Source organism: Pezoporus occidentalis, unplaced genomic scaffold (assembly GCF_034315485.1).
Source record: "Pezoporus occidentalis ecotype Australia unplaced genomic scaffold, CSIRO_AGI_Poc_V1 ctg346, whole genome shotgun sequence".
Lineage (NCBI taxonomy): Eukaryota > Metazoa > Chordata > Aves > Psittaciformes > Psittacidae > Pezoporus > Pezoporus occidentalis.
In genome coordinates, this window is record NW_026915440.1 from 127,128 (window position 1) to 153,552 (window position 26,425).

At 47.7% G+C, this 26,425-nt stretch overlaps 1 protein-coding gene across 2 annotated transcripts in view; it reads right to left on the reverse strand.

The window, feature by feature from the left end:
- Window positions 1–12,471, reverse strand: part of FRMPD1 (FERM and PDZ domain containing 1) — a 43,729-nt gene extending 31,258 nt beyond the window's left edge. For both annotated transcript variants that reach the window (XM_062630044.1, XM_062630041.1), the window contains exon 1: window positions 12,404–12,471. The gene's annotated coding sequence lies outside the window, so the exon portion shown is untranslated. The remainder of the gene's footprint in view (window positions 1–12,403) is intronic.
- Window positions 12,472–26,425: the final 13,954 nt, after the last annotated feature.

A 26,425-nucleotide genomic window follows, 5' to 3' on the forward strand; every position in this document is an offset into this window, starting at 1 on the left:
TCTCATCGACCAACACCCCCAAGTCCTTCTCCGCAGGGCTGCTCTGAATCTCTTCTCTGCCCAACCTGTAGCCGTGCCTGGGATTGCTCCCACCCAGGTGTAGGACCTTGTACTTGGCATGGTTAAACTTCATGAGGTTGGCATCAGCCCACCTCACAAGTGTGTCAGGGTCCCTCTGGATGGCATTCCTTCCCTCCAGCATATCAACCGAGCCACACAGCTTGGTGTCATCGGCAAACTCGCTGAGGGCGCACTCAATCCCACTGTCCATGTCACTGACAAAGATGTTGAACAAGACCGGTCCCAACCCCGATCCCTGAGGGACACCACTCGTTACTTGTCTCCAGCCGGACATTGAGCCATTGACCACAACTCTTTGCATGCGGCCATCCAGCCAGCTCTTTATCCACCGAGTGGTCCATCCATCAAATTGATGTCGCTCTAATTTAGAGACAAGGATGTCATGCGGGGCAGTGTCCAACGCTTTGCACAAGTCCAGGTAGATGACGTCAACTGCTCTACCTCTGTCCATCAGTTCCGTAGCCCCATCATAGAAGGCCACCAAGTTGGTCAGGCAGGATTTACCGTTAGTGAAGCCATGCTGGCTGTCACCAAGCACCTTGTTGATTTTCATGTGCCTTAGCATCCCTTCCAGGAGAATCTGCTCCAAGATTTTGCCAGGCACAGAGGTGAGACTGACTGGTCTGTAATTTCCCCAGTCATCCATTTTCCCCTTCTTGAAAATGGGGGTTATATTTCCCTTTTTCCAGTCGTCAGGAACTTCACCTGACAAATATGATGGCCAGCGGCTTAGCAACTTTATTCGCCAGCTCCTTCAGGACCTGTGGATGGATCTCATCAGGACCCATGGACTTGTGCACATTCAGATTTTTAAGATGGTCTCGAACCAGTTCCTCTCCTACAGTGGGCGCAAGGTCTTCATTCTCACAGTCCCTGCATCTGTCTTCCAAGACTTGGGTGGTTTGGTCAGAGCCTTTGCCAGTAAAGACCGAGGCAAAGAAGTCATTCAGAACCTCAGCCTTCTCCAAATCCCGTGTAGCCAGTTCTCCCGAGACCTTCCTGAGGGGGCCTACATTCTCCCTAGTCTGTTTTTATTTGCTATGTACCTGTAGAATCCCTTCCTGTTATCCTTAATACCTCTAGCTAAGTTTAATTCTAACTGAGCCTTAGCTTTCCTAACCTGGTCCCTAGCTTCTCGAACAACATCCCTGTATTCTTCCCAGGCCTCCTGTCCTTGCTTCCACTTATTATAAGCCTCTTTTTTTCAATTGGATTTTCCTCAGGAGCTCCTTATCCATTCAAGGAGGTCACCTGGCCCTCCTGCTGCACTTCCTTCTGGTTGGGATGCAACACTCCTGAGCTTGTAGCAGGTGATCCTTGAATATCAACCAACAGTCTTGGGCCCCCCTGCCCTCTAGGGCTATATCCCATGGAACCTTCTGAAGCAGGTTCCTGAAAAGGCCAAAGTCTGCTCTTTTGAAGTCCAGGGCAGTGAGCTTGCTGCACACTCTTCTCACTGTCCTGAGGATCTCAAATTTGAGCATCTCATGATCGCTGCACCCAAGGCTGCCCTGGAGCATCACATTTCCAAAAATGTGAAAAATCATGGCAGTCAGGTGAAGTTCCTGACGACTGGAAAAAGGGAAATATAACCCCCATTTTCAAGAAGGGGAAAATGGATGACCGGGGGAATTACAGACCAGTCAGTCTCACCTCTGTGCCTGGCAAAATCTTGGAGCAGATTCTCCTGGAAGGGATGCTAAGGCACATGAAAATCAACAAGGTGCTTGGTGACAGCCAGCATGGCTTCACTAACGGCAAATCCTGCCTGACCAATTTGGTGGCCTTCTATGATGGGGCTACGGAACTGATGGACAGAGGTAGAGCAGTTGACGTCATCTACCTGGACTTGTGCAAAGTGTTGGACACTGCCCCGCATGACATCCTTGTCTCTAAATTAGAGCGACATCAATTTGATGGATGGACCACTCGGTGAATAAAGAGCTGGCTGGATGGCCGCATGCAAAGAGTTGTGGTCAATGGCTCAATGTCCGGCTGGAGACAAGTAACGAGTGGAGTCCCTCAGGGATCGGGGTTGGGACCGGTCTTGTTCAACATCTTTGTCGCTGACATGGACAGTGGGATTGAGTGCGCCCTCAGCGAGTTTGCCGATGACACCAAGCTGTGTGGTTCGGTTGATATGCTGGAGGGAAGGAATGCCATCCAGAGGGACCTCAATACGCTTGTGAGGTGGGCTGATGCCAACTTCATGAAGTTTAACCATGCCAAGTGCAAGGTCCTACACCTGGGTCGGAGCAATCCCAGGCACGGCTACAGGTTGGGCAGAGAAGAGATTCAGAGCAGCCCTGCGGAGAAGGACTTGGAGGTGTTGGTCGATGAGAAACTTTAATATGAGCCAGCTTCAGTGTGCGCTCACAGCCCAGAAAGCCAACTGTATCCTGAGCTGCATCAAAAGGGGCGTGACCAGCAGGTCGAAGGAGGTGATCCTGCCCCTCTACTCTGCTCTTGTGAGACCTCACTTGGAGTATTGTGTGCAGTTCTGGTGTCCTCAACATAAAAAGGACATGGAACTGTTGGAACAAGTCCAGAGGAGGGCCACGAGGATGATCAGGGGGCTGGAGCACCTCCTGTATGAGGACAGGCTGAGGAAGTTGGGGCTGTTCAGCCTGGAGAAGAGAAGGCTGCGTGGAGACCTCATAGCAGCCTTCCAGTATCTGACGGGGGCCTATAGGGATGCTGGAGAGGGACTCTTCATTAGGGATTGTAGTGACAGGACAAGGGGTAATGGGTTAAAACTTAAACAGGGAAGTTTAGGTTGGATATAAGAAGGAAATTCTTTCCTGTTAGGGTGGTGAGGCACTGGAATAGGTTGACCAGGGAGGTTGTGATGCTCCATCCCTGGCAGTGTTCAAGGCCAGGTTGGACGAGGCCTTGGGTGATATGATCCAGTGTAAGGTGTCCCTGCCCACAGCAGGGGGGTTGGAACTAGATAATCTTAAGGTCCTTTGCAACCCTAACGATTCTATGATTCTATTCTATGATTCTATGAATATCACCCAACAGTCTTGGGTCACCCTGCCCTCTAGGGCTGTTTCCCATGGAACCTTCCGAAGCAGGTTCCTGAAAAGGCCAAAGTCTGCTCTTTTGAAGTCCAGGGCAGTGAGCTTGCTGCACGCTCTTCTCACTGTCCAGAGGATCTCAAATTCGACTATCTCATGATCGCTGCAACCAAGGCTGCCCTGGAGCGTTACATTTCCAACCAGACCTTCCCTGTTGGTGAGCACGAGGTCAAGCATGGCACCTCTCTTTGTTGGCTCCTCTATTACTTGCAGAAGGAAGTTGTCTTCTACACAATCGAGGAACCTCCTGGATTGCTTGTGCTGGGCTCTACCGTCCCTCTGACAGATATCAGCGTGGTTGTAAGTTCCCCATGAGAACAAGGGCCTGCGAGCATGAGGCTGTTCCTATCTGTCTATAGAGTGCTTTATCCACCAAGTCCTCTTGATCAGGCGGTCTGTAACAGATCCCCACAGTAATGTCTCCCATCACTGTTCTCCCTTTAACCCTGACCCACAAACTCTCTGTTGACTGCTCACCTGTCCCCAGACAGAGTTCCATACTCTCCAGCCTATCCCTAACATAAATAGCAGCTCCCCCTCCCCGCCTGCTGGGCCTGTCTTTCCCAAAAAGCCTGTAGCCTTCCATTCCAATAGTCCAGTCCTAGGTGCCATCCCACCATGTTTCTGCGATGCCTATTATATCATACCCTTGTAGACCTGCACACATCTCTAATTCCTCTTGTTTGTTCCCCATGCTATGGGGAACATGTATGTATAGAGGCATCTGAGCCGAGCTCCAGATGAAGCCGGCTCATTGGCTGGAGCGGCTGGAGTATCTCTATATCGCTATGAGCATTTATTATAGGTGCTGGCAACTGACTGGGTGTGTTGGGTTGGAATGATGCCCCCCTCTCCCAGTACATCTAGTTTAAAGCCTCCTTGACCAGTCTGGCAAGCCTCCTACCAAAACCGCTCTTCCCCTTCGTCAGACCAGCTCCACCAGCCCCCAGCAGACCTGGCCTACTAACTTGGGTCCTGTGTTCAAGACACCCAAAAAATAATAATGGTTTATGGGAATACAACTCTTGCTCTTCTGTTGCAATTTCTTTCCCCATCGGCATCTTACAAGAGTACAATATGCTGAGACAGCGCCAGGCCAAATTGAGACTTCCTAGGAGTAACCAGCAGAGAGAACAAGGCTGGCCTAGGTTAAATAACTTCTGGCTCTCTTCAGGATATTCAGCATGGTTCCTTTTCTTATACAGCTTTTTGATTCTGACAGAGACATCAGGCAGGTCACCTGAGAGCAAGCAGAACAACAGGCAGCATGGGAGGAAGCAGATGGAAGGAGATAATCGTCAGGTCTGACTTCATCTGTCTATGCTGAGCTCTCAAGGCTGGAACACTATGAGAGAGATGATCTGTCTTCTGCCTTCTCCCAAAGACATTGTCAGAGGTGGCCAAGCCAGCTGAGGAAAATATCTTTCTTCTGCTTTGAAGAGCATCCCATGCAAAGCTCCAAAAGCTTCCTGTGGACATTAGTGACTCGCTAGATTTGGCCGGGAAGGGCAGGACACTCGGCTGCAGCAACATGGAGGGTGCACATACAGGATCTTTCTCCAACACTGCCATCTTTACATCAGCACTAACAACTCATTATAGCCCAGCCACCCTCATATCAATGTTCCCAGAGCCTCAGCAATAAAGTTATACTTATGGCTGGAAGTTTCAGATCTGTTTTGATTTTTACCATGACAGTGAAGTATCTCCCCTTTACAGTGGCAACAAAACCACCCTTGACCATCCTTGGTATGTGACCCTAAGTGTGTCCTCATGAAGCAAATTGACAGGAATTTAAGGTTTTTGTTTGTTTTAAATTTCCTGGAGTTTGGGGGCTGATTTGTTCTAAATACTGGGAATCAGCAGCTATGACACAAATATTACTATGAATATATATGTTCTTTATAGCAGATATGGAACAGCTGCATTTTTTTCTTTACAAAATACACTTTTTTGCCTTGAAAGCAGATGATCAGCATTTGCCTTACTACTACTGCTGATGTCTTACCTTTCCAGCTGATGGTACTAGTGGAAGATGAAGCCAGACTTGGCAGCAGATACCCAGTTACTGTAACTTGCTCTCTGTGGGGTTTAAGGAGCATGTATCAGGAACCTGTACAGCAATGCAAAGATTAATGTAGTACTCCCTGCACCATATGCACCTCACATTTACAGGTGATTCTATATAAAAGGTATAAAGATGTGGATTTTGAAGGTCAGTCAGTTGGTAATGTGGATGATGGTGCATCTACACCTGCTGGTCAAACTAAAAGGCAAGAAGAAAATGCATAGGCAGTGGAGGGGAAACAGGGACAGGTATCCTGGGAAGAAAATAGGGATGTAGCCCAGTTGCTTAAGGATGAGGTCAGGAAGGCCAAGGTGCAGATAGAGCTGAACTTGGCAAGGGACACAAATAATAATAATGACTTCTACAGGTATGCCAGCCAGAAAAGGAAGCTCAAAGAAAGTGCACGTCCCCAACGAACACAACTGGCAAAATGGCAAAAAACATACGAGGAAAAGACTAAGGAACTTAACAGCTTTTTTTGCCTCAGTCTTCCATGGCAATTTCTCTTCCTACATCTCTCCAGTGGATGGACCTAAAGGCAGGGACTGGGGGCACACTGTAAGAGAAGATAAGGTTTGAGACCACCTGAGGAACCTGAACCTACTTAAAGTCTATGGGGCCTGATGAGATGCATTCCAGAGTCCTGAGGCAACCGGTTGATGTAGCTGCCAAGCCACCACACCAAACATCATATGTTTGAAAAGTCATGGCGGTTCAGGTCAAGTCTAGAGACTGGAAAAAGGGAAACATTGAACCCATTTTTAAAAAGGGTAGAAAGGAGGACCCTGGAAACTACCAACCTGTCAGCCTCACCTCTGTGGCTGAAAAGATCATGGAACAGATCCTCCTAGAAGCCATGCTAAGGCACATGGAGGAAAGGGAAGTGATTCAAGACAGCCAGCCTGGCCTTCCCCTGAGCAAATCTGTGATGTTTACCTGGCTTTTGTAGAGACAAGTTGCATTCACACAGAGCTTGCCCAGAACAAAGGGCAGCCCAAATTGTCCATACGCATTTCTGCCAGTGGTTCAGGTTGGAAGTGACCTTCAACATCATGTAGTTCCAAACTCCTGCCACAGTGACACCTTCCACTAGGTCAGGTTGCCCCAAGCCCTGTCCAACCTGCCCTTGAACACTGTCAGCGATGGGGCAGTCACAGCTTCTTTGGGTAACCTGTGCCAGTGCCTTACCACCCTCATATGAGAGACATGGGTCCACCTGGGGCTTATTCTGATGCCCAAGGAGCAGGGTCCAGAGCAGGATCCTCCCCACAAGGGCGCCACAAGCATTCTTTTGTGTTATGATGTCAGTCCCATTACAGCAGCACTGTTTCTCATGACCCTCATGACACTACTCAATTTTGCCATATGTCACTTAATAGGATTGAGATCTGTTCAGCAGAGTTTATCCACCACACTCTTAAGTCAGATGCTTGTCTGATCACCTCTGGGGCCCTAGTTATACCTGCTTTAGTAGCACATGATGGCTTGCTCTCTTAACAAGGACTTCACATCTGAGTGGTTGTCCCTCTGTCCACATGACAGTTCTGAGCTCTTCAGTCCAGCTTCCCCATATTAGGGAAGCTGCACTGGGACCCAGAAAATGAGCAGCTTTGACTTGGTTAAAAGGGTAAGGAGCCCTACAGCACCAGCCAGTGGGTCAGCAAGCTTGTGACCTGGTGCTGTGTGGAAATAAAGGCTGTGCTCCTCCAGGCTGGTCAGGAGGCAGCACACTGACACAACCCTGCATGATCTTCTGTGCATTCTCTGGTTCATCTACTAGCATTGGCAGCCAGAAAGAGAACCTGTGCTGTGCCCAAAATACATGACCTTGTATGTGAAGTAAGACTAGGCAAATCCATCTCATCAATCCAATTACAAGGCCTTCTCCAGGTGTTCATGCAAGCAGTCACCACTTCGGACTGCCATGCATTCAGTGAGCAGGTGAGCAGTTTTGGCTTGTCAGCTGACTTACTTAGGTTTTTTATCCAGCCATCAGTGTGTCTTGGATTTTAGGCTTTTGTTTCTACAGAATGAAAGTACTTTGCACTTGAGTGGTTCATCACAGTTCAAACAAAGTAGCAGCCACGACCATGCCCACTCATCAGCCCACCCTCAGAGCCAGAGCAGCTTCTGACCCAGGTAAAGTGAACAGGACAGCCTGAGAGAGTGTCATTTCTGATGCTTTCTGCAGCTCCTTAAAAAGTCACAGTCTTCGACTGGACCGTTCCCACGATACACCATATCCTCCAGTCTTTGAGGAGGAAAGTGGCGCATCATATAATAAGAAAGCCATGAAGCTTTTCAGGCGGTGCAATTTGTATCAGAAACATCATGTGCCCAAGCTGCAGTTCCCACAAGTGCTGCCAAGTCATAACATTATTTCCTTCTCATACAAAATGGAAAAACCTTTGATGCTCAGCACTTCTTCATAATATCAGGAAAAAAATTATTAGCATTACCACCCATCCACCCAGCCCACCATCAAAATATAAATTAAAAGCACTATTGTTTTTTAAGGTTATTGGAAGCACAGGTTTTCACTTACAAAGAAATGCTGCCCTAAATCAAAAAGTCAGCAGGAGAATTTTGAGCACTTGGCAGCCCATGGAAGACAGAAGAGGTTCTGCTTCAGTCTGTGGTGCTGCTGAGCCCTGCCTGTTGCAATTGTGGCACACAGAAGACTCTTCCCAGGAGCAGCAGGGACAACTCAAGAGACACAGCCTATGCTGCTTGTATTTGCACACACTAACCACCTGAGTCCTCCAACCATCCTCTTTCCCATGGCACTGTCAGGTTTTACACAGATATGCCCTGGGTATGAAAGACCATGGCACAGGTGCATGTCATCTGGGACAAAGTTTCTCACAAGTCCCAGTGCACTCTTCAGATGTTCTTCATGGGAGACCCTGCTGTGCAGCAGACACACCCTTGGACCTGCACGGTCTGGGCTCTAGGTGCCCATGGAGCAGAGGAATACCAGAAGACCCCATGCAACCTGTGGATACATAGTTTACTAGCAGGGTCGCAGATTCAGCACTTCTGGGACCTGATGCCAGCACTGCTGGCAAGGTAGCTCCACACCCAGCCCTGGAGCAGGGCCTTGCTGCAGCAGAGTAACAGAGGAAGAGGCCAGTGGCCACTGGCCAGCTAAAGGATGACCCTGAAGCTCCAAATGAGCTACACCCTCCACAGAAATCACCTACCATAGCCATCTTCCAAGAGGCCCAGAGGAATCCATAATGTGGCATCTTTAAGCAAAAGCTAAGTAACACCTGGCCAGCCCCAGGAAGCCAGGAGCATATATTGTAGTTTGCCCCAGAACAGACACAACCGTCAGAGGAGCAGGGTGACCAGCACTGCCAGGTCACACCTATTAGAGTCATAGAATGGTTAGATTTGGAAAAGACCTTAAAGCTCATCCAGTTCCAGCTCCCTGCCACAGGCCTTCCACTAGACCAGGTTGCTCCAAGCCCTGTCCAACCTGGCCTTGAACACTGCCAGGGATGGGGCAGCCACAGCTTCTCTGGGCAACCTATGCCAGGGCTTCACCACCCTCACAGGGAAGAACTTCTGCTTAATGTTTCATCTAAATTACCCCTCTGTCAGTTCAAAGCCAGATATCTGTCAAGACAATCCCTTTGCCTCTTTTAGTGTGATCAGACATACTACTGGTGGCCAGAAGTCAATAGCAAACACAAGCACAAGTTATCCATTCACTGCTGCTCCCCCCAGTTAATCTGCAGGGCAGTGGCAGCTGTCAGCTTTCTTTCTGAAGTTATTTGCAAGTCTGGCCTGTATCATTACACCTCATTGTGCTCTGATTTCCTGCTGACATAAGAGGTTCCACATCTGAATTAGTTTTAAAATATGAGGTTCTGGATGTAGCATGCAAAGACTTCAGGCACCAAATACAAATTGTCTCAGCAAAGGGCCTACATCCTTGCCTGGATCATATATTTAGAGGGGAAGGAGAGAAGTAAAAATAGCTATGTGTGCAGTCCATTACACATAAACTGAAGAAAATGATAAACAGAATGTTCAAGGTAGAAAGGAGAAAAAGCAATACTTCCCCCTGAATAGCTTTCACCTCTAAAAACAGACTTGTGTGGAAGCGTGTGAAGACTTTTACTCCTTCAGCTATATCTCTCTGGACAAGGACTGCCATGACAGAAAGAATGCCCCAGTCCCTATATGCACAATATCATGGAATCAAGCAGCTCAACCTGTTGGTAACACATTTATGGCACCTCTGATTTGAACAACAGGGCGGGGGGAATCAAACCAAGCAACACAAAACACAACATCCAAGCAGATTCTGTGGAGAACACCACATAACCGTGCACCATGTTTCGGTGCAGCCCTTGAACCAGCAAACCAGCCTCTAAAGTTCGGCACTTTGGAGTATTCCCAGTGTCCTCCTGTGATTGTTTGTATTGAAGAAAAGTCACCTCAGAATATAAAAGTTCAAGGTGGGCAACACAACATGTTCCTTCACATCCGTTGGTATGGATAATCTTTACATGCGCCTTGTGTTTAACCAAGCACAAAGACCATATATTAGGAAACAACTTCTCCATAGCCTTTTGGCAAATGCCAAGAAAGTAAGAGTAAATAAAGGGAAAATAAATGTATTTCAAAAATAGCGATTTGCGAATTTCATGCTGTGTACAGAGCCATTTCAAAAAAAAGCCTAAGAGGTTTTCTTCAGCTTTAAAAACACCAGGCTCTTTGCAAGCATTAGAGCTGAGATAACTAAATAGCATTAAAAACACTGCTCCATTTGCTAGCAGATTGCTCAGCAAGAATTTACAGGGCAATTTACAAAAACTTAAGAGCAGCAACACCCAGTATAAATTAGATATCACTAAACTTGAAAATGTGTGCCATATGCCTGCTAGAGAAGCAAAAGAGTCTCCACCACAGCTAACTCTATGCTTGGCTGCAAGCCCAGCTGCATCCAAAGTATGCCATTTCTGGTGCCAAGCCATTGTTTCCCATAGCAGTTGCAGTTGGTACAGGACATGACTGAGAAGCTTTGTCAGTCAATAGGAGAAGAACTACACCTGCCATTTGCTGGGAGGCTCCAGAAGTTTCTTTTAAGCCCCCTGTCCACCCAGAGCCCTCCTACCCCTCTACACTTTCTGAAAAAGACCTGTCTCCACATCACCGTCTTTATTACCGCTTTAATATCATGGTAAATGATGCTTTTTTGAGTTGTGCTGAGTCCTTGCAGTCACCCCAATGCACCCTTGCTTTTGGCATTCCCACACAGTATAGTCCCAGAGCTTATTCATCAGTCTTGCCAGAGCTGCACGGGCTGATTCACAAATGGAGGTATGGAGCGAGGATTAGGTGCCTCTGTCATTGATACTAGCCAGCATTTATATAAGGAGAATAAAATGCTTCCTGCAGACTTCCAGATTTATTTTTCTTTTCCCATCTTAGATTTTTATCAAGTTGTATGATAGCCCTCTGAACATTTCTCTCTCTCTGCCCTGCTACAGAGAACCCCATATGGGAGTGGGAACAGCACCACAGAAAGATATAAAGTGGAGAAAACGGTTCACTGATGGCTCCCTATCTATCACAACAATCATTTCAACCTCTAATTCTGCAGATTCTTCTCGGCCACCAGGACCCTTCCCCAGGACAAGACTTCAATGACTAATGGGCTTCCTAACATTTCTTGTCTTACAGCCCCTTTAGACCATTCAGCCTTATCTCCTGCATCTCACTGGCATGTTAAATCTCAGCCAAATCTGCCAGGAAGGAGAAACTTCAGATAGATTCCCACTAATGGGGTAAACCCCTCCTCAACAGAGTGTTGCAGCAAAGACGCATGATGCTCAAGAGGTAGAGATCAGCATGTACAGCCAGAACAGGTTACCCAGGTGGAAGCTGGCAGGCACATTTTCAGTGGTTAGACAGCTATCATAAGGATGTACAAATTAAGCAAATCCAAACACTTTGGATTACACCAATCTGTAACACCTAGCAGGCAAACACCTACTGTCGCCGTGACTTTATGCGGCTGTCCTTTAGAGAGTTCTCACCTCTGTGCTCCAGCTGCCCCACAGAGATCCTGTCTTTGCCCACTGAGACTACTGCTCTTGGCAAGGAAGAAGCTCATCATAGAGTGCTGCACCTAATGCTTGCATATGAAAGCCACTCTGACTTCTGCTCCCTTAAGCACAGTTGAAATGTCTCTCACAATACTTTCCTATTGTGGTTAAAAATCTAAATCACTGACTGAATTCCACAAAGGAGAAGTGCTATTTGGGTTGGGGTTTTTATTTATTTTTTTTTTTACTGTTTGCTAATTTTGCATTTGAGGGATGGTGGTGATGTACGTATAGCTTCCTCCCATGAAAAAGAAAATTATCTCACAGTGTTTGGTGCAAGATCAAGCCAGAAGACACTTAGCAAGTCACCTAAATGAAAACAGAGGCACACAAAATTCAAGCTCACGAATGTTTCACTAACACAGACATAGCTAAAGCAGCTACCACCCAGCAAGGCAGGTATTTCTGGATGAAACATAACAGCAGGACAGTAGACCAAACCTCAAAGCCACAAGCTTTCTGTTGTACCCCGGGCTAGATTGTCACAATGTCTCCCATCTCAACCTGGCCACCACCAGCTAAGCCAGTGCAGCAGCACTCACTTTTCTGCTGACAGCCAGTTTTGGGGCAGACATCCCTGCAACTGGCTGTAAATTCCAGCAGCAAAACAATTTTTTCATGTGGCTATTGAGAAACCGCCGATGCGGAACCCAGACCAGCAGTACTACTTATTGCAAAGCCTTTTTCAGCTTTTGACCACCTCAGCTGACACACGCGGCTCCGCACCGCTGGCAGCGCGACCCAGCGGATCCCAGCCTGCCCCGCCAGCGGGGACAGCGCCCGGGCCGGCCAGCCAGCTCTTGCAGCGGGAGAAGCGCAACGGCCGCACCGCATTCTCCCGTGCCTCCCGGCCCGCTCCTCGGGGGGGGCTCTGGCGAGACGGACCCACCCACCGGAGCCCCGAGGGGCAGCCTCGAGGCGGGGCCCCTACGAGGGCCCCGAAGCCGCCGCGTATGTCGGCGCGTGTGTGGGGTGGTCCAGCAGCTCCGATGCTCCCGAGACAGGAGACGACCCACATCCCACCCCACTGTGGAGAAAAGCCCCCCTGTTACCTGCTGCCGGGAGCAAAGCGAGGATCCGGCTGTGGCGACGGGGCAGGTGCGGCCGGTGACCGGGAGGCGGGGCCGGAGCAGCGGGGACGGGTCCACCCCGCCGGGTCCGCTCCCCCGCCCCGCCCTGCCAGCATAGACAAGTCCCCGAGGCCATGGCCCCACTCCAGCTGCTGGACCAGACCCTTCTGTGCATACCAGCACACTCACACAGACATACAAAGCTGCCTAGGACGGTCCCGGTCCCCTCAATGGTCGGTCCTTCTGGTGGTCTCACCCCCAGAGACCTACACAGGCTGGTCCCATCACTTCCTCACCATTTGTCAGGCTGGATCATCACCAGCACTTGCACACTTTCTTGCACACCCACACCACTCTAGGTGCTGCACCACTGACACTGGGCCACTCTGACACAGCAGATAGAGAGTCTCTCATTCAGGAAAACTGCTAGAAGTGGAGTTGGTGGTGGCAGGACAGAGACTGACACAGAATGGCCAGAGGAGCACCCTGACCACAACTGTTTATATGCTGCTGTCCCTTTTTATCACCTTATTCCTCTGTTTTCCAACATTTGTTCTCCCCAAACCATGTCAATGCCTGTGTTTCCCCACATTTAGTTCCTCCCCTGGGCACCCTCTAATAAACCTTGTACAATCCTCGAATGCTCTTCCCCTGCATTCCATAGCATGTCCCATGCTGATGGTAGGGTCCTAAGGATGCTCAGACATCAGCTCCTTTTGATAGGTTCCATGCCTGGACTGTGGGCCTGAGCCTCCCCTGGGACAGCTCTGGGAAGGTCCTGGACAGGATTTCTCTTCCTCTGAGTTCCTAATTTGTGTTCTCAACTGCCTTGATGCCCCTGTGATCCTCTGGGCTTGTGGAGGTGGGCTTCTGTTGGGCTGATGACTCCTGTATGGGCATGGGAGCAGGTAGAGCAGGGTACTATTTGTCTTTCCACTGCCATTGGGCCTCTGTGCTCCTCTGTGGGTGTGTAGAGCACTTTTGTCACATAACACAGTGTGCAGCACTCTTGCTCTTGGTACTCTGTGCACAAAAGTGTCGTGAAGGACAAAGAAAGTGGGTACAAGGTGCTGGAAGATTGCCTGGCATTATGTGACTTTCATTAGGCACAAATGGGGACACAGGAACCCAAATCCACTGTGTCAGCTCTTAGTTTCCTTCTCTGACTCCAGCCTTTGCTGTAAAAATGCCCTGCTCTGTGCTTAAACTCTTCTGCAACTGTCCGCAGCTCTTTATTTAGCACAGTGCTCATCAGGAAACAAAGACTCACCTACTGAAAGTTATTGATTTTTTCTGTTTTGTGCCTTTCTGGTTTTGCTCTTTCATATTCCCTAATTAGCCACAGTATTTCTGCACTTTTGGTCCCTCTGCCTTTACCTATGCTACTCTTTCTGCTCCTTATTCAGGGAGCTTTTTTCTCCCAAAGCAACTCACCCACAGAACCCATGGTTATTTTTCTTTTCTGCTGATGTAAAAGCTTTTTTCTGTCACCTTTCATGATCAGCACTACTTTGCAGTTACTGAACTTAACAAAAATGAGGCTGGGGCATGAAATCTATAATCAATATAATATTAAACAGTGCCAGGAAAAGGTCTTGCATCAACTGCTGATTCATGGAGCTTTCCTGGACAATCTGCATTACATTTCCCTTCCTATCAGTGCCCTGGATGAAGTTTTCAAAGCGATCCACAGAGGAAGTAGGAGTTTGAAAAAAGAAATAAAATTAAGCCACAGTGATTTTACCTTAAAATCATAAAATCATAGCATGGTTTGGATTGTAAGTGACCTTTAAAGGTCATCTAGTCAAACCTGCAATCATCAGGTTGCTCAGAGCCCCATCCAACCTGACCTTGAATACTTCCAGGGATAGCACAGTCACAACTTCTCTGAGCAACCTGTTCCAATGTCTCACCACTCTCATTGTAAAAAAATTATTCCTTATATCTAATCTAAATCTACCCTCTTTTAGTTTAAAACCATTACGCTTTGTCCTATCACTATAGGTGCTACTAAAGAGTCTGTCCCCATCTTTCTTATAGCCCCCCCTTTATGTTTTGAAAGGCTGCAAGTCTCCCTGGAGCCTTCTTTTTTCCAGGCTGAATAACCCTGACTCTCTCAGCCTTTCTTCACAGCAAAGGTTTTCCAGCCTTCACATTGTTTCCATGGCCTCCTCTGGACCTGCTCCATGTCTTTCTTCTACTGAGAACTCCAGAGCTGGACACAGTACTCAAGGTGGTATTTCACCAGAGCAGCTTATATGGGCAGAATCCCCTCCTTTGACCTGCTGGCCACACTTCTTTTTATGCCACCCAAGACACCTTTTTAAAATATAACATGGCATATGTGACCAGTAAAAGACAAAGCAGCTCAAAAGTCAAAAGAGGTGAGAAAGATGTGTTGCACAGGTGCTGGTACTGGAGTCCATCCAGAGGAATGGCAGTTGTGAGGAGGCTGTGTGTCCTTCAAAGCTTTTATATGTGCACCAGCTCTTCCTGGTTGGATAGACCTGTCTGGCAAGCCAGGCTGTAGGTTGAACCAGGCCATCTCTCTGAACCTCTCATGCAGAATGCCTACCCCTGTGTGCTTAAAAAGGGCACATTCTATCTATTTACAGCTCACCCTGACACTCTTGCTAGTAGCCGGCTTCTTAAATGTGGACAGCAAAAAGGCAAAGAGCACTGAGAAGCTCCAAAGCCTGCTGTGCAGGCACTCCTCACCAAGCTCTTTTTAAGGAAATATTTTCAGATCCCTTAGCAAGGAATGGACAAATGAACCCATGAAGCAGAAAAGCTCAAATACATGAGAGACAAACTATACAGTCCATAATTTGCCCTTCAAACTTCTGTTTTCCTTCTTACATCTTTGACAATTTGTTTCAATGACAGAGGGCTCAAAAAGGAAACCACAATTTTTGTATGTAATGGAAGGCAACGGAGAGAGTGTGATAAGAGAAATACTTCTGTTACTTATGTAACTGACCAGAAAATATTTCTCCTGAAGGTTCAACTCATTCAAACTGTGCACACATAATATTCTGCTACATGCTCTGATTCTACTTAAGAGTAGCAATTACTTCTTAAAGTGATACAGACAAATGATACAAATTATTTCCACTTTTTGGTTCCCTTCAGCATAAAGATCAGTGCATCCAAACTTCTGAAGACATCAGAAATCATGTTCAGCCACCTGGTGCATGGGCAGAACATGCTGTGGCTATGTATCACAGTTTTTTTGGGGATCACATTTCCAGTTGTCCCTGTCCCAGGCCATAGGTAAGTGAATGGTGATTCTGAAATACTTTCCTTGAGGCAGGTTTTGGGGCTGGACAGGAAGAGCTGACACAGCGGCTGAATGTACCACTGCATGAGAATCTACACAGCCTCCTACCTTGTTCCTAGAAAAAGTCAGTGCAATGTATTTTTCAAAATCTTTCTCTGCTTAAGCTCCCTGCCATTTTGCTTCCCCCTTTGGATTAGCCATCCAGTTGACAGCTCTGCTAAAGCACAGTGTTAGATGAAGTAGATACAGTTTCCATTTTGGAGACCGCTATTCAATGAAGTTATCTGTGCCAGAGAGTCTTCCTCTTGTACAATCGCCAAGATTCCTGCTGGAAAGGTGTGATTGGCACTGCTGACTTTCCTAGCCCTAAGTAGCTCCCATTAGCTGCAAGCCATGCCAGAGCTTCTGACTGAAATTTGTTGAAAGTCTTTGAACCTAGTGAAATCAGAGGCAGAGCTCTGTGTACAGTCAGATGGCTATCTTGCATACTTTTTCTCTTCAGTGAGATGGGGATGTTACCTGCCTCAGAAAACTTAGGAGAGGAGATGAATGGACAGAAGACCATGCTGTCTCTGGGTGCCTGCTACTTAGCCCTGGATAGTATGACTACTGTGTGAACTATAGGCACTGATCTTGCTGTACAGCTGCCCCAGATATCATGTGCAATAGCTGCAATTAGCTGTGAACCATTTGAGTAGACAAACTCGCTGGAAATTTGCAGAATCCTATATAACAGCCCTTGTCTTCTTACCTATCCTTCACTCCAGAGGCTGCAGATACAGGCTGGAAAACACAGGCTGGAAAAAAAAAAAAAGGAGATGAAAAATGAGATGAGACTGAACTGAAATGGCAGACCCAGCTTCTCACAGGCAATACTGGCAGGACAAACAGTCCTGTTTGGAGGGTCTGCCAGAGCATTCTCCTTTATGAAGGAGAGCTCTCTTGCATTCACTGAACCAGCCTAATCCAGTCTAACTCAGACACCGTTTGACTGGTTAAGCCTGGGTTAGGTAGCTCTATCTTCTCACATACCTGTGCAGCGCTGTATGCAGTAGATTTGCCAGTTCTAGACTCATCATACAACTGGTCTGTAGCCATATCTAGTGAAATAGAACTGAAACAGTGAGTACAGTTGCTCCAGCTTCAAGGCACCAGGAAGCCAATGCACTGAGCACTGAGGCTCAGACTCCAGCAGCAAGGGCCATGCGCACTATTTGTGTACCTATGCACTAGGAGAGATAACATTGCCCTTTACACCAGGCCTGAGAAGCTGAGAGGCATCAGTGGGGTGGGAGGGAAGTGTCCCTTCAACTTGAATTGGCAGTCACATTAATTTGCTTTTTGTGCTGGTTTGATGAAGCCCAGAAAATATATATTTGTACAGTCTGACCGACTGTGTAGAGCCCATAGAGAGAGACTACACAATGTCAAGCTGAAATTTATTGGCCAGACAGAGTCTTTTTTTTCCCCCACAAAGACAAATGCTGCCATTAGTATATGTATCAATATCGATTCCTTTGATGGGGTGAAAGGGTAAACATGGTTGGTAGCACCAAGGTTCCAGCACTGTCTGCTTTGCCTCCCCCTAGCGCTTCTGCAAGGCTTCCCTTGGGCCTCTAAAATGCCTTTGATATGAATCAGCGATAAACCGCATCATCCAATGCAAGAAGTGAAGGTTTCTGGCACTTCTCTGAATCTTACTGGTAGATGCTCAAGGGGCCACCATTAGCCAGAGCAGGCTAATGCAGCCTTTCCTAAGAGAAAGGCAGCCATGATGAACCATCTCCATGATGTGGGAGCAGCCCAGAAGCCCCAGAAACACCCCAGAAGAGTGTATGGAGGGCCACTTCACAAAACATTTTCATCAAGGAGGATCAAGCCATCTTAGTGAGTTCCTTTCTCCCACAAACCTGCCTGAGGTCATAAAAAAGGCGATCAGGGCGAATTTAATTACTGAGCACTATTTCTTGCCTTTCCTCTGCACTAGCTGTGGCTTACCTCAGCATCAGTGCCAGCACTTCATGGGAGGGGGAGAATCCCCAGTGCAAGAATTCTGAGTTTTCACTAGCGTGTCCTAGCTCAGATCCATGGACAGCCCTGACGCTTCTCTGCATTCCCACCCAGCATACAGTCCTGCCACTGTCATCTGGAGTCTCTGTTCCAAGGCTTGCAGAGCTTGTTTGCACTTGAATCCTGCAGTTTCCCAGATAGCTTCCACTCACAGCAATGGAAGAAGAAATCAGAACCAAAGCTCCTCACTTAGGCACACACAGGTCATCCAAATCACAGGCACAAGGGAATGTTGATTTATTTAATGTGCATGCAGAAGGATGCCTCGACTTGGGCCTGCTTCTTGGTGGTTTTGCCACTGAGTTAAAGCGGCAGCCAGACCACGATATCATATCCTTGGTATATGAAATGCACCTTGGCTTATGTGGACCTTAAGTGACTGACATGTGGAGTGAACTGGTTTGCTTACTAAAGGAGTACAAATTAATATTCTGTGTTACCAGTCAACCTTTTCTCAGCAAGGCTAGAAAAAAAATGAACCTCTTTTTAAGCAATGTTAGGAACTTTGATGGCTGCCAAAGCCATCAAACATAGAAGATGCTTTTATATGGCAATACTGGGAAGCTTAATCCATTTACCTGAGTGTTCTCAAGTCTATTAGGGAAAACAACATGCCTTCCCCTTCATCTTCCTGATCAGGACATAGGTTTGATATACATGCTACAGTCAAAACAACAGGTTTGTTTTAAGATCCTGCTCTAGCAATGGCGATCACACACAGGGCTGCTTGGCTGCTTCCTCTATGCAACACTGGTCACAACATTTGTGTACCTTGGTATGCCCTTTTCCCATTCCTCAACCTTCCTTTTTGCAAATCTTGTACTTCCTTTGTCTGTCCCAATCTCTCCCAAAGGAACAACTGTCTTATAACTATTTTTCCCCATTGGTATTGTGGTGGGGCTCATTTGTTTGGGTTTTTTTAACATCTATGTCCACTTTGGTATTTCTGACACTGTTACCTAGGTAATCTTGGCATTATGTGCTATTACTGACAGTTACTGGCATTATCCCAGAAAGACCCCTCTGCTTCTCTCCAGATATCTTTGAAAGTTTAGCTTTTCCTCACATCATAGCTTCAAAGCCACTTGGCAGATGCAGCTGTTCCTTGAGGCATTATAGAATCATAGAATCATAGAACAGTTAGGGTTGGAAAGGACCTTAAGATCATCAAGTTCCAACCCCCCTGCTGTGGGCAGGGACACCTTACGCTAAATCATATCACCCAAGGCCGCGTCCAAACTGGTCTTGAACGCTGCCAGGGGTGGAGCATTCACAACCTCCCTGGGCAACCTATTTCAGTGCCTCACCACCCTAACAGGAAAGAATTTCCTCCTTATATCCAACCTAAACTTCCCTGTTTAAGTTTTAACCCATTACCCCTTGTCCTATCACTACAGTCCCTAATGAAGAGTCCCTCTCCAGCATCCCTATAGGCCCCCTTCGGATACTGGAAGGCTGCTATGAGGTTTCTGGGCAGCCTTCTCTTCTCCAGGCTGAACAGCCCCAACTTCCTCAGCCTGTCTTCATACGGGAGGTGCTCCAGTTCCCTGATCATCCTCGTGGCCCTTCTCTGGACTTGTTCCAACAGTTCCATGTCCTTTTTATGTTGAGGACACCAGAACTGTACACAATATTCCAGGTGAGGTCTCACAAGAGCAGAGTAGAGGGGCAAGATCACCTCCTTCGACCTGCTGGTCACGCTCCTTTTGATGCAGCCCAGGGTACAGTTGGGTTTTGGGGCTGCAAGCGCACACTGAAGCCGGCTCGTGTTCATTTTCTCATCGACCAACACCCCCAAGTCCTTCTCCGCAGGGCTGCTCTGAATCTCTTCTCTGCTCAACCTGTAGCTGTGCCTGGGGTTGCTCTGACCCAGGTGTAGGACCTTGCACTTGGCATGGTTAAACTTCATGAGGTTGGCATCAGCCCACCTCACAAGCGTGTCAAGGTCCCTCTGGATGGCATTCCTTCCCTCCAGCATATCAACTGAACCACACAGCTTGGTGTCATCGGCAAACTTGCTGAGGGTGCACTCAACCCCACTGTCCATGTCAGTGATGAAGATGTTAAACAAGACTGGTCCCAGCACTGATCCCTGAGGGATGCCACTCGTTATGTGCAACTTTTGTCAGCTTTTCATGCTATTACCTGCCACATGCAGCCATTTCACATACCATGTTGTCCACGTTCTATTCAGAGACTTTAACCTCAAGTCAGTAGCTAGTAGTCTGCCTGTAGCCCCAGGAAATGAAAGCTAAATTTTCATACAATTACAGGACTGAGTAAAACTAAGGGCAGGGTACAAGTTATCAAAACTGCTCCACTTGGAGGTTTGAGGGAATGCTGGAAAATTGCTGCAAAGGACAGCTCAGGAAGTTGTTCATGCTGCTGTAAAAACCCAAAGCCAATGTCTTCTGTTCCTTGCTGGTCACTCCACACCTTAAGTCTCCTGCCTACTCCATGTGGATGTCTCCTAAAGAAAATGTTTATCATCCCCACATCTCATAAAAAGACAAGGAGAATGGGGTGGCTCCAGTGAAAAAACTTGTGGCAACAGCTTCTCAGCCAATGTCCTGGCAGAGTCCTCACTTACATTTTGGTCTTCTTGCTCTAGTCTCTTTTCAAAAGTGTGTCATATTTGATTCAGCTTTGCCCAGATTTGCCCAGGTTCCTTTATCTTCTGCAGAGCAGTGCTCAGGAAAACAGCATCACTTCTGCTTTTCAAATACAAATCAAGACTGGGAGGACCAACAGTCTTGAAATGTAAGACAAGACTCCTTGCTTTTCTGCAAAGATTGGCTTGGCACCTGCCTACCTGTTTCTGCTAGCAAAGACCAGAGAAACCTACATTCAGAGTGAAATCTCAACAAGACTTTTTGGAAGACAGCAGAAAAAGGCTAGTTTATGTTAATTGCAGATCTGGGCAGCTCTATTGTATTTTCCTTCAGAGCCTTGCTGTAAAGCTCTCAGGAGGGCAGTCTTCCAACTTCAGCAGTGATGTTGCCCCTTCATTTGCACTGGGGAGTGGGATTGAATGTCTGGCAAATATGCTAGGAGTAAGGTAGTTTAAGAACACTCCTCCTTGGCCATTCTTTGCAAAGTCATGGAGGGCTCTTGAGGTAGCACTGTTGCAGACTGTCTTAAGTTTTACTGAATCTTTCTGTATTTTGTGTTTGTTTGTGAAACACTTACCTATAAGAACATCTTGATTAAAGAAGTTAGCCCTTATGTTAGTATGGGTTGCTGTGCTGCTTGAAATCCAATGCTGCGTTGCTTGAAGTCCCTGTTCTCTGGCACATATTACCTTAGTCCTTACTCTCTAAACCATAACCAGAGCACCTAGGGTCTATTGTATATAGGATGAGTTATTTGACAACCTGGCAAGGTAGCCAGCCAACTTGGCAACAAAATAAGTTTAGGGTGTCCTTTAGATGAAATATCCTTATTATGCTCTCATTATAATACTAAAAAATGTACCCACGGATCAAGAAGACCCTTGCCCAGGTGAAGACCCTTCCTCAGCACAAGCATAGTAACAGAAGAGAATGACACAGCAGATACCATAATTGTGTGCAAATCACTAACCAATCGTCGTAACTGGAGTATACTATCTTGTAATTTTAATGTATAAAAGTAACTATGAGATAGGCATGGGATATGCTTGATCTGTGGAAATTCCACCTAGCACCCAGTGCTGCAATAAAGAAGTGCCTACTTTTTAATGCTACATTGGTTTTAAGGAGTTTTATTCTCCTGACTTTGGGTGACAGCCCAGACAGTGGCACAATGAAAGCAGCTGCTCTGTACTTTGCTTTGCCTTGGATCATAGGCAGTTTAGCTGAGAGAAATCCATTTTTTGAATTATCTGCCTACAGTGCATTCCCTGATCCCAAAAATCATAGGTAGAGCAGGGTGGCCTGCGGCACCCAGTGGGTGGTGGTGGATAGAGCCACAAGACTCTGACTGCTTGCTTCATTGTCTCCACGCATTAACAGCACTTGTGGCCATCTCTGACCGTATTCCTGGAATGTGAGTAGAAGTTCTGAAAGTACTGCTACTTCTGAAACCTGGCTGGCTGGCTGAAACCTGTATGCTACAAACGGAGCTCAGAGGGAGGTAATTCAAGTCAGCAATCAGGGTGATCCATTACCCTGACTGAAACTCACCCATAGCCCAGCTTCCCATGACCTTTAGCACCCAGAGAGGTGGCTTTGTGGTTGGCAAGGGACGTTGCCAAAGTCAAGATCTCTGTCCCTCTTTGTCTCTTTGTACCTGTTAAGTATTACTGCCCTTGGATGCTCTCTCTACACTTGCTTGGGAACAGGGGTTGCCTTTGTACAAGACCTTGCATGATGGGGTTCTGCGCTGAGGTGAAGGCTCCACTATACTAAATGAAGTAGCACAGATAAGTCAGTTACTAGCTGAAGCAGTAACAAACTCTATAGATCAGCAATGGTACCAAAGACAGTGGTGTGTTATTCAGAAGACTGCACAACTACATTAATTCTTTACTGCAATTAGAGAAAAAACAGTTATCTATGAAGTCCTACTGTTAATAGATTACCCAGAATGAAAGCACTCAGAAGAGTTCAGAGGGGCTAGCAAGGCAATCTCCACTCCTGCCTGGTGCACTATAACCTTCTCTCCCCAGTGATCGAGCACACTGAGACTAGTCTACTTTTCAGGATTGTCCTCATGTACACACAGTAGTACCACACAGACTGGGAAGCCAGTGGGGTTTGCAGTGGAGGATGCAATAACATGGCTGGAGCTGCTGAGTTTGAAGCTGTTGTGTTGTGACATGCTTTGAAGTGTCATGAACTGTAATCCACAAAAGGAGGCTCTCCTCTATCTGCGTCCACCACTTCTAGACAGAGCCACGTAAGGCATTCCCATCCCCAAGGTAAGATCAGACATAATACCAGCTCCTTGAAACCATTATCAATTGCAGACCAATTGTTGGTAACAGACATCCCAAGAACTACTACTTGCAACAGAGCTATGGAATCACAGAACCATTAAGGATGGAAGCGACCTCTGTACGTCACCCAGTCCAACTCCCTGCCAAGGCAGGGCTACTCAGAGCAAGTTACACAGGAACATGTCCAGGTGGGTTTTGAATGTCTCCAGATAGGGAGACTCCACAACCCCCCTGAGCAGTTTGTTCCAGGGTTCTGACAACCTCAATGTAAAGAACCTTTTCCTCATGTTGAGATGAAACTTCTTGTGTTTTAGTTTATGGCCATTGCTCCTTGTGCTGTTGCTGGGCACCACTGATGAGTCTGGCACCATCCTCCTGGCACCCACCTTTGAGATATTCATCTGCATTAATGAGATCCCCTCTCAGTTTGCACTTCTCTGGACTAAACAGGCCCAGCTCCAGCAACCTCTCCTCATAAGAAAGCTACTTCAAACCCCTGATGATCCTTGTGGGCCTCCCCTGGACCCTTTCCAGTAGCTATTTGTCTTTCTTGTACCAAAGAGTCCAGACACAGTTCCCCAGATGTGGCCTCACCAGGGTCAGGTAGTGGGGGAGGATTACCTCCCTCAACCTGCTGCCACACTTCCCAGTGTACCCCAGGACACTCTTGTCCCAGGGGCTGGCTCAAAGTCAATTTGTCATCCACCGACACTCCCAGGTCCTTCTCAGCTGAACTGCTCCCTAGTAGGTCAACCCCCAGCCTGTGCTGGAATTCAGGGTTCTTCCTCCCCATGTGTTCCCCTTCCTACACTTGCCCTTGTTGAACCTCATTCTCCCCACCCAATCCTCCAGCCTATCAAGGTCCTGCCGAATTGCAGCACAGCTTCAGGTGTATCAGAGAGTCCATCCAGCTCTGTATCATCAGCAAACTTGCTGAAGGGACACTGTAACCCTTAGGTTACTGTGTCTGAATGCCACTGAATGGCACTGTACAATTTCTCTGTGCCTTATTATGTAGGGCTGTTTTATGTCTGAGGGAAAGCACTGGGCTGAGGAGAAAGGTTTGTGATATATACATGACTCTCCTCCATGACAGCTACATCTAACCAGAACTCCCGTTCCATGCCCCCATGCAAGTGTACTGCCTGCACCACAGCTCCCCAAGTTCACACCCACAGGTCAACCAGACCAGGCAGCTTCTAGGCTGCTTTGCTGTATTCTTAACCCTAGGGTGGAGAGAGCTGTCTTCCAGCCCTTGAGGATCAGAGACTCAGGTGGTACTGATTCTGGATTGGCAGCAGGAAGACTTAACCCAGAAGAAACCGTGTAAATATGTGTTAAGGTTTAGACAAAGAACTGTCTTGTTCTCAGTAGATGACAGAATGGACAAAGGCCAAAGGACGCCAGAGGAGGAGGAGAACATGCTTTGGCCAAGAGCATTTATCTCAACTAGAGTTGGCAATGAAACTAACTTTTATGGTGTCCTGGACTGCCTTCATTGATATTAAAAAAAAAATCACACTTCTTTGAGACCCTTGCCCACAGAGACACTTACTCACAGAACATGCATGGTGAAATAAATCAATACTATGCCTTTAAAAGGAGATGGGAGAACAGAAGAGCCAACGATTGCACATTACTGACCAGTCATTGTAACTCGACTGTACTACCTTGTAACTTTTGTGTATAAATGTAACCTACAAGCCAGCATTGGGTGTGCTCGATTTGTATCACAGTATCACAGTATGCTGGAGATTGGAAGGGACCTCAAAAGATCATCTAGTCCAATCCCCCTGCCAGAGCAGGAACACCTAGATAATGTTACACAGGAATGAGTCCAGGCGGGCTTTGAATGTCCCCAGGGAAGGAGACTCCACAACCTCCCTGGGCAGCCTGTTCCAGTGTTCCGTCACCCTCACTGAGAAGAAGTTCCTTCTCAAGTTTAAGTGGAACCTCTTGTGTTCCAGTTTGTACCCATTACCCCTTGTCCTATCATTGTTTGCCACTGAGTAGAGCCTGGCTCCATCCTCGTGACACTCCCCCTTTATATATTTATAGACACTTATAAGGTCACCCCTCAGTCTCCTCTTCTCTAAACTATAAAGACCCAGCTCCCTCAGTCTTTCCTCATAAGGGAGATGCTCCACTCCCTTAATCATCTTGGTTGCCCTGCGCTGGACTCTCTCCAGCAGCTCCCTGTCCTTCTTGAACTGAGGGGCCCAGAACTGGACACAATATTCCAGATGGGGTCTCACCAGGGCAGAGTAGAGGGGAAGGAGGACCTCTCTCGACCTACTAACCACCGCCCTTCTAATACATCCCAGGATGCCATTGGCCTTCTTAGCCACAAGGGCACAGTGTTGGCTCATGGTCATCCTGTCGTCCACTAGGACCCCCAGGTCCCTCTCCCCTACACTGCTCTCTAGCAGGTCGTTCCCCAACCTATACTGGAACCTGGGGTTGTTCCTGCCCAGATGCAGGACTCTACACTTTCCCTTGTTATATTTCATCCCGTTATTCCCTGCCCAACTCTCCAGCCTGTCCAGGTCTCGCTGGATGGCAGCACAGCCTTCTGGCGTGTCAGCCACTCCTCCCAGCTTAGTGTCATCAGCAAACTTGCTGATAGTACACTCAATTCCCTCATCTAAATCATTGATGAATATATTAAATAATACCGGTCCCAGTACTGACCCTTGAGGCACTCCACTAGTTACAGGCCTCCAACTAGACTCAGCCCCATAGACTACAACTCTCTGGCTTCTCTCCTTCAGCCAGTTCGCAGTCCACCTCACTACCTGGTCATCCAGTCCACACTTCCTCAATTTAGCCGTGAGGATGCTGTGGGAGACTGTGTCAAAGGCTTTGCTGAAGTCAAGGTAGACCACATCCACCGCTCTGCCATCATCCATCCACCGTGTTATTTCCTCATAAAAGGCTAAGAGATTGGTCAAACATGATTTCCCCCTGGTGAAGCCATGTTGACTGCCCCTCATAACCCTCTTATCCTTGATATGCTTTAAGATGGCACCAAGGACAAGGTGTTCCATCACTTTCCCAGGGATGGAGGTGAGGCTGACCGGTCTATAGTTACCCGGGTCCTCCTTCTTGCCCTTTTTGAAGACCAATTGTAGACATTGTAGAAATGTCCCAAGCAACCTTCTGAAAATAAACGTTGTCTCCTCTCTGAACAGAGCTGGAGTGTGTTTCGAGACTTCTTTTCCAAACAGGCAGCAGCTCAGCTCCCCACCAAAGACCCATCTCTGCCGCAAGAAACAGCAGGCTACTGTCTGCAATCTGGCAGGAGCAAAAGAAACACGCACTGCTGCTGGCAGAACCATCGAATCACCCACTGGTTTGAGTTGGAAGGGGCTTTGAAGACCGGAGTTCCAACCAGTGGAACTCTCCCTGCGGAAATCTCACACACCCCACCCCACCCCGAGCTCGCTCCCCCTAATAGGCGCCCGTGTCCCGGCTTTCAGCCTAGCACAAGAGGCTGACGCGCGACCCCAGAAGAGAGGCAGGACGCGAGCGCACAAGAAGCGGAAGCACGGCACCCGTAAGAAGCTGGACGCAAGCGCAAGGCAGGAGCAACTACAGCCTCGGAAGAGGCAGCATGCGATCGCAGGAGAGGCGGAAGCGCGGCGCCGGAAGGGGTATAACGTAAGCACGCAGCACGCTCTCAGCCGCGGGGGGAGCCGCCGCAGTACTGCCGCTGCAATCTGCCGCGTCCGCGCGC